At 39.6% G+C, this 7,500-nt stretch overlaps 1 protein-coding gene across 2 annotated transcripts in view; it reads right to left on the reverse strand.

The window, feature by feature from the left end:
- The window catches only part of hadhb (hydroxyacyl-CoA dehydrogenase trifunctional multienzyme complex subunit beta), a 21,847-nt gene that overhangs the window by 290 nt on the left and 14,057 nt on the right, over positions 1 to 7,500 (reverse strand). The window contains exon 17 of one of the 2 annotated variants that reach the window (XM_060883780.1): positions 1,328 to 1,357. The exons of the other annotated variant lie outside the window; for it this stretch is intronic. The gene's annotated coding sequence lies outside the window, so the exon portion shown is untranslated. Of the gene's footprint in view, positions 1 to 1,327; positions 1,358 to 7,500 lie in introns of those variants that run through there. 2 annotated transcript variants of the gene reach the window in all.

The raw sequence follows: 7,500 nt of genomic DNA on the forward strand, positions 1-7,500 counted from the left end.
GCGTCTAATCGCACTTCGACTGCGTGCTGGAGCTTTTCCTGTGTCCCAACCCAGCCATGAAAACAACGTTCTTCTGATGATGTTCTCCTGATTGTCCTGGAAGTTTCTCTTACAGGAAACAAATATTATCATAAGAACTTTCAACAAAACAGGTTTTTTTTTCGATCATCTGATATTTCAAAGCCTTTTTTAATGTAGTTTTTTATTGAAGGATTTCATAGAGAAACTCTTTAATGTGAGAGAAATATGTAAGTAAATGTAAAATATAATTCAATTTACAAGTAGAAATGTATTCAAATTTGATCGTAACAAGAGAACAACAAACATCTTAATGTGTAAACATTTCAGTTTAAAATATGGTTTTGTTTTTTTTTTTAATCCAGTTTATCGATATGTTTTGTCTGATTCATTTTTTTGTTTTATTTTCTAGAATTGGATAGATAGATAGATAGATAGATAGATAGATAGATAGATATTGAATATGTAATGTTTACATGTACATTATATTGTTTATTATTATTATTATTATTATTATTATTATTATTATTATTATTATTATTATTATGTTGAGCCACAATATGGATAAAATCATATCACGATTCTCTACAACACCTAATATGTAGGGTTGTATTTTGGAGAAAAAAGTATTTAGATAAGACTTTATTTATTTGTGTCAAATTTATTTAGGTGTAAAAAAAAATATTGAATGAAATAAAATGTAAATGTTTAAGACCGAAAAGCAGAAAAATCCTGAAAGTTCCATGAGAATGACGAGGTCCTTCATCCTGTTGCAAACAGTACATCATCGATATAAGACACTTTCTCTTTAGGGTTTTAAAGGCTTTAAAAAAAACACAAAAACTCAAAGTTTACATTCATAAATTTATTCATTAATTTGTTTATTTATTAGACCAGGATACAAACAAATAAAGATGAAGTGGAGATGGGGAGTCTGACCCTTTTTTACTGTGTTCACACTGTGTTCTTTGCCGTGAGGGTGATGAGCGTATCAGTAAAGTCTGATCTGATATTAGATCCTGATGTTAACGGCTCTGTTCACATCACCAGTTACAGCGTATTAAAAAAATAAACCTGGTGCATTTTATAGTCTATTTTATTTCGCTTTGTTAAACTGTATCATTAATAACATTTTAATGTAACTTGACAGCTACATTAGAATTTTAATAAATAATTTTTTTCTTTTTTTTAATCATTATTTTAAATTTAAATAACTTAAAAAATAAATAAATAAAACATATCTGGACAATTCATATAGCATTTTATGTATTATGGCACGGCTGTATATAAAAAAATCAATCTTGGGGGTCGTGTGTGTGTGTGTGTGTGTGTGTGTGTGTGTGTGTGTGTGTGTTTGTCGGAACTGAGGTTTCTCTGTGCTAGTTATATGTGTGTATGTATCTCTTGGGTTTAGTGTGTATTATTTGCTGTATAAAGTGTGTGTGTGTGTGTGTGTGTGTATGTGTGTGTGTGTGTGTTGAGTTTGGGCCTAACGTGATTGAATCTCTGGAGACGGATGACTGGTGTCAGACTGTCAGTCCTGAACTCAACCTGCCCTCCTTCCCTCCTCCCTCACTCTCAGACAGAAAAAGAAGATAGAGAGAGGGAGAGAGAGAGAGAGAGAGAGAGAGAGAGAGAGAGAGAGAGAGAGAGAGAGAGAGAGAGAGAGAGAGAGAGAGAGAAGGAAAAGTGTTTGGATTTATTACCTTAGTGAAAGTGGGCGGAGCTAAATCTTGTAGTCAGTATACATATATATATATATATATGTAAACATGCATATACTGTATATACACCTCACTACTGTTAACCTCTTATATGTAGCCCGACAAAGTTGGGACCACAAATCGTACAAATAATAAAAGTATTGGCGCCCTTTAACATGTCGGCTTCACTTTGGGTTCATCACCATAACAAACCCTCTGTGTCATTGAGACACGGCCATTGACATGGTTCCATTTTGTTAATGTTAATAATAACATAAAAAATGAATAATAAACGACTCAGTTTAGATACTATTTATATGATAGAAATGACATTTTGTCCTTTCTGCTCTTGCTCTAATCCCTTGGCACGTCATCACCTCAGTATAGCGACTGTAGACTGTAGAGTGCAGTCATCTGGCTATCAGACAAAAACCCAGGCTTCTGATTGGTCAATCGTGTTTCTCTCCACCTGGTGAAATAAAATGTGATTTTTACAAACCTACAAACTAATGTGTTGATTTACTCCATGTGATGTTTGGGCTGGTTAAATGTGGAAAAATGAAACTGTTCAGAACTGTTACAACACATCACCCAGACGCTGTCGGTGCTTGGCCCCCTAACCAACTTGTGACTGTACAGACTGCATAGAACAACTACATGACACAGTGATGTTTTGCTTTTTGTTGCAGATTTAATACTCAACATGACGTTCGTATGACATGGCGATGTTCACGTACGATCTTTATAAAGCTCCGCCTTGTTGAAGTCATGTCTTTATATGCTCAGACTGTAGGGTACAAGCTGATAACGTGGCCTCATAGATATTGTGTAGTGCATTCACACAGGAAAGGTGGCAAGACTTTTATATTTATTCAGCTTCAACACATTCAGAACTCGACGCTCTAATGTATCAAGAGGAAAGTATTGGGTCCCTTTGGGTCCCACGCTGCTCTTCCTACATTGACTCTATAGGATACTTATGGCTCTGTAGAACCTACAGTATATGACACACCGACATTAAAACACAAAAAGGTTTACAAGAACTTCTCCAAAATGAGATGGAAACAGAAGTATCTGGGTTTGTATTGGTCACTTGGCATCTGAACAGTGGTGATAGAGATCCATGTAATGCCAGTCAAGAGTTTAAAAATCTGTATTCAAATCAAATTATTCATTTTAATTTAACACATCCTGCGTTAAATACAGACAGGGACTGGACCAGGGTGAGTCCTAGACCCGCAGTGCACGGTTCTGCACACTACTACTCTACAGAGCGGTCGGTTTTCTACAGAGCGGTCGGTTTTCTACAGAGCGGTCGGTTTTCTACAGAGCGGTCGGCTTTCTACAGAGCGGTCGGGTTTCTATAGAGTGGTTGGGTTTCTACAGAGCGGTCGGGTTTCTACAGAGTGGTTGGGTTTCTACCGAGCGGTCAGGTTTCTACAGAGCGGTCGGCTTTCTACAGAGCGGTCGGGTTTTTACAATGCGGTCTGGTTTTTACAGTGCGGTCGGTTTTCTACAGAGTGGTCGGTTTTCTACAGAGCGGTCGGTTTTCTACAGAGAGGTCGGGTTTCTACAATGCACTCGGTTTTCTACAGAGCTGTCGGCTTTCTACAGAGCAGTCGGCTTTCTACAGAGCAGTCGGGTTTCTACAGAGAGGTCGGTTTTCTACAGAGGTCGGGTTTCTACAGAGAGGTCGGGTTTCTACAGAGAGGTCGGTTTTCTACAGAGGTCGGGTTTCTACAGAGAGGTCGGTTTTCTACAGAGAGGTCGGGTTTCTACAGAGAGGTCGGTTTTCTACAGAGGTCGGGTTTCTACAGAGAGGTCGGGTTTCTACAGAGTGGTCGGTTTTCTACAGAGCAATCGGGTTTCTTCAGTGCGGTCGGGTTTCTACAGAGCAGTCGGGTTTCTACAGAGAGGTCGGATTTCTACAGAGAGGTCGGTTTTCTACAGAGGTCGGGTTTCTACAGAGAGGTCGGTTTTCTACAGAGAGGTCGGGTTTCTACAGAGCAGTCGGGTTTCTACAGAGAGGTCGGATTTCTACAGAGCAGTCGGTTTTCTACAGAGCAGTCGAGTTTCTACAGAGCTGTCGGGTTTCTTCAGAGCGGTCAGGTTTCTACAGAGCAGTTGAGTTTCTACAGAGCAGTCCAGTTTCTACAGAGCGCTCGGGTTTCTTCAGAGCGCTCGGGTTTCTACAGAATGGTCAGTTTTCTACAGAGCAGTTGAGTTTCTACAGAGCAGTCGAGTTTCTACAGAGCGGTCAGGTTTCTACAGAGCAGTTGAGTTTCTACAGAGCAGTCGAGTTTCTACAGAGCGGTCGGGTTTCTACAGAGCAGTCGGGTTTCTACAGAGTGGTCAGTTTTCTACGGCTTTGTCTTCATGCTCGTGATAAACAACGTCAGGGATTTTTGTGTTTCACGATATTGTACATCTGGTTTAGAATCATCACTGTGACGAGGGAAAAAAGTGAACAGGGCGACTGTGTGAGTCACACAGAGCAAGAGTGTGTACACGATAAGGAAAAAGTGTGTGTGTGTGTGTGTGTGTGTGTGTGATACGGAGAGTTGCTCAGAGACTAATTAAGTGGGCAAGAGGCAGTAAGGGTTCAGTAGAGGAGCCATCTCTGGGCCAGGGACGAGGTAATGATGGAAAAAAGGATTTACTCACTCTCTCTCTCTCTCTCTCAATCTGTCTCTCTCTCTCTCTCGTTCTCTCCCTTTCTCTCATTATAAAACATGCTCTCTCCGTGTCTCTGCGGTGGCTCTGAGTGTGTGTGTCTCTCTGCTCTCGGAAAGCTTTACACACTCTATGTTCAGAGCTTTCACACAGCACTACACACACCATTAGTATTAGATCCACTTCTAACACACACACACACACACACCGTATAGTTTCCCTATAAGACAGTTACCATCAGCTTTCTATAGATAAAGAACCTTATAGACGTGACTCTGCCTGTAGTTCCCACACTTATCTATAATCTTTAAATTCTTATTTTCATATTTTTAATGAATAAATGTATCATTATTTCTTGTTTTTTGCATTGACTCTTTATTCACTAAATTCATTGGGATGCATTTGCATAAAATAGAGTGGTTGAGAGGAGTTGAACTGAGAGGAGTTGAACTGAGAGGAGTTGAACTGAGAGGAGTTGAATTGAGAGGAGTTGAACTGGGGGAAGTTGAACTGGGGGAAGTTGAACTGAGAGGAGTTGAATTGAGAGGAGTTGAACTGAGAGGAGTTTAACTGGGGGAAGTTGAACTGGGGGAAGTTGAACTGGGGGAAGTTGAACTGAGAGGAGTTGAACTGAGAGGAGTTGAACTGAGAGGAGTTGAACTGAGAGGAGTTGAACTGAGAGGAGTTGAACTGAGAGGAGTTGAACTGAGAGGAGTTGAACTGAGAGGAGTTGAACTGAGAGGAGTTGAACTGAGAGGAGTTGGCTGTTCTCCTGGGATCTCTCTCTCTCTCTTCATCCAGGTGTTTATGGTCTCAGGAGATTCTAAAACTGGCAACAACATACTGGTGAAAATTCACAGAGATCACTGGAGAGTTTTTTCTCTGTTCAGATGTCTGATGAACATAAACTGAAGCTCTTGATGTTATGCTCTGTGCTGATTGGATGTTTGGTGTGCAGCTTTTCATCATTACACCTCATCATGTGATTACAGAATTGACCTTCATCGTATCAGAAGCTTCATCAGGGCCGTATGTTTGACACAAACAGGTGAAGATGCGGAAAATGGAGCAAGAACAAAAGAAAGGAAACAAAATGTCTTTTTATCTCTCTCTCTCTCTCTCTCTCTCTCTCTCTCTCTCTCTCTCTGTCTCTCTCTCTCGTCTCTCTCTCTCTCTCTCTCTCTCTCCCCATTCCCCCTCATTTATTGATTTTTATATTTATTTTTTTCTTTATTTTTTCTTCATTTTTCTTCATTTACATATTTTTTGTACAAACACATTAAGATTTAGCACTCTGAGTGTTGTACAAATATTTTAAAATGCTTTCTTGCTTATATTGAAATAAAAGGTGTTTAAAAGTCTCTGTCTTTCTCTCAATCTCTCTCTCTGTATCTCTCTCTCTGTATCTCTCTCTCTCTGTCTGTCTGTCTCTCTCTCTCTCTCTCTCTCTCTCTCTCTCTCTCTCATGTCCTTAGTGCTTTGAACATTACGATGTTGCGTTTCTTTCAGTGCCTCGGGGATAAATGGCCTCAAGGTGTACATAAGTATTTACCCCCCTCCCCTTTTTCCTCGACCACCCGATCTTTCTATGTAAACACACTCACTCAGGCCGAGCTGTTAACCCACTGTTAAATATCCGCTCACGTACGTGATCACGTAACTCTCTACTGAAGCAGTGTTTCCTTTATTCAATTACAAAATATCTCAATCGTCGTAATAATCAATCAGTGTCTCAATACTTCTAGAAAAACTCCTTATTTCCTTTAGCAGACGTTTTTGGCAGCAGTTTAACACTTTGTGAAGATTCTCAATAGGATTCAGACCGGGGCAAAGAAACATTAACGTTCTGCTGACCGAGTGATATCTAGCTGCTAGTTTTAAGTATTTAACAGACTGCAACGTTTGCTGATGTTTTGCTCCATCCGTCTGTCCGTCCTCCGGTTTTAACAAGCTGCTCGGTCCGTGCTGAGGAGCGACCTCACGGCACCGTGACGCGGCACTTAAGGGACGATAAACCGGTGTACACCAAATCTATCACTCCTGATATTTAAGGCAAAACGTTTCCTGTTGTCTCAGCTGAGCAAAGAGACTTTGTCATTTTAAAGGTTTTTTTTGGATGCAGCTCTCAGGCGATTCACTGTAGATTTGTTGAGCAATCAGATTTTTTATTTTTCAGGTTATTACATGTAAACAGAGGCACAGTTGAGTGTAAACGTCTGTTAAATACAATGACAAATAAGATTCATTAGAGATGTGAAATCAGTCTAAATGCTCATGAACTCTAAACCTGAGCAATCGTGACATGTTAGTTATTAAATGTTAGAAATAACGAATATTAATCTGTCCTCGTTCTGTGTGGTCACTTTTTCCAGCTGAGCTCAGGGTTATAAAAGCTCTCACTCGTTCCGCACACATTCAGCTTCCATCTTCTAACTGATGTGTTCAACGCTGTTACTAATAAAGAATCGACTCGGATCGAACACCACAGACTCTTCTGACGGCTCGTGTGAAAGTGAGAACTGAAATAAAGAGCAAGATTTTACACTTCTGAACATTTATGAAGGTCCAAAAGTGTCTTAAGTGTAGATAGATAGATAGATAGATAGATAGATAGATAGATAGATAGATAGATAGATAGATAGATAGATAGATAGATAGATAGATAGATAGACAATAAACAATAAACAATAGAAACAAACAAAAATAGAAAGGATAGATGGATGGATGGATGGATGGATGGATGGATGGATGGATGGATGGATGGATGGATGGATGGATGGATGAACATTTGATGATAATGAAAAAAGATAGGGTGGATGGATGTTTGAATACTGTTCATTATAGATGGAAAAAATAGTGGAGGGTAGAAGAGAAGAGAAGAGAAGAGAAGAGAAGAGAAGAGAAGAGAAGAGAAGAGAAGAGAAGAGAAGAGAAGAGAAGAGGAGTGGAGAGAAGAGAAGAGAAGAGAAGAGAAGAGAAGAGAAGAGAAGAGAAGAGAAGAGAAGAGAAGAGAAGAGAAAAGAAGAGCTAACAGTATTTAACTGATGGATGGATAGATGGAGGAATGAATCAACATAATTCCAAAGATGGTGGTGGCCAAAGAAGA

This window comes from Tachysurus vachellii, chromosome 12 (genome assembly GCF_030014155.1).
Source record: "Tachysurus vachellii isolate PV-2020 chromosome 12, HZAU_Pvac_v1, whole genome shotgun sequence".
Classification (NCBI taxonomy): Eukaryota; Metazoa; Chordata; class Actinopteri; order Siluriformes; family Bagridae; genus Tachysurus; species Tachysurus vachellii.